Below are 718 nucleotides of genomic sequence, written 5' to 3'. Positions count from 1 at the left end.
CAAGATTTGCGTGGAAACATCAAACCATTTGGGGACGCATTACTATTGCTTGCAGGAGATTTCAGGCAAACATTACCTGTAATTCCTCGATCGACACCAGCGGACGAAATAAATGCTTGCCTGAAATACTCTACTTTGTGGCGACACGTAAAGACGTTAAAATTAACTACAAATATGCGTGTCCAGCTGCAAAACGATCGATCAGCTGAGATATTCTCACATCAATTACTGGAAATTGGGAACGGAAAGGTGCCGGTTGATCTGACCTCCGGACGAATTTCATTGCCTCATAACTTCTGCAATTTAGTGACGTCAAAAGAAGAATTGGTTGAAAAAGTATTTCCCAATATTCAAACCAATTATAAGAATCACGATTCGCTAAGTGAACGAGCTATTCTTGCGGCCAAGAACAAAGACGTCTACGAACTTAACAATATTATTCAGTCTAACATTCAAAGCGAGGCAGTCACATACAAGTCCGTCGACACTGTTGTGGAAGCAGATGAAGCGGTTAATTATCCAACAGAATTTTTGAATTCACTCGATCTGCCAGGGATGCCACCGCACGTACTGCAATTGAAAACCGGCGTGCCAATTATCATGTTGCGAAATATCAACCAGCCATAGCTTTGCAACGGCACGCGGCTTGCAGTAAAAAAATTAATGAGCAGCGTCGTAGAAGCAACAATCTTGACAGGACCTTTTAAAGATGAAGATG

Source organism: Limulus polyphemus, unplaced genomic scaffold (assembly GCF_000517525.1).
Source record: "Limulus polyphemus unplaced genomic scaffold, Limulus_polyphemus-2.1.2 Scaffold117, whole genome shotgun sequence".
NCBI lineage: Eukaryota > Metazoa > Arthropoda > Merostomata > Xiphosura > Limulidae > Limulus > Limulus polyphemus.
Note: the sequence above shows the minus strand (reverse complement) of the source record.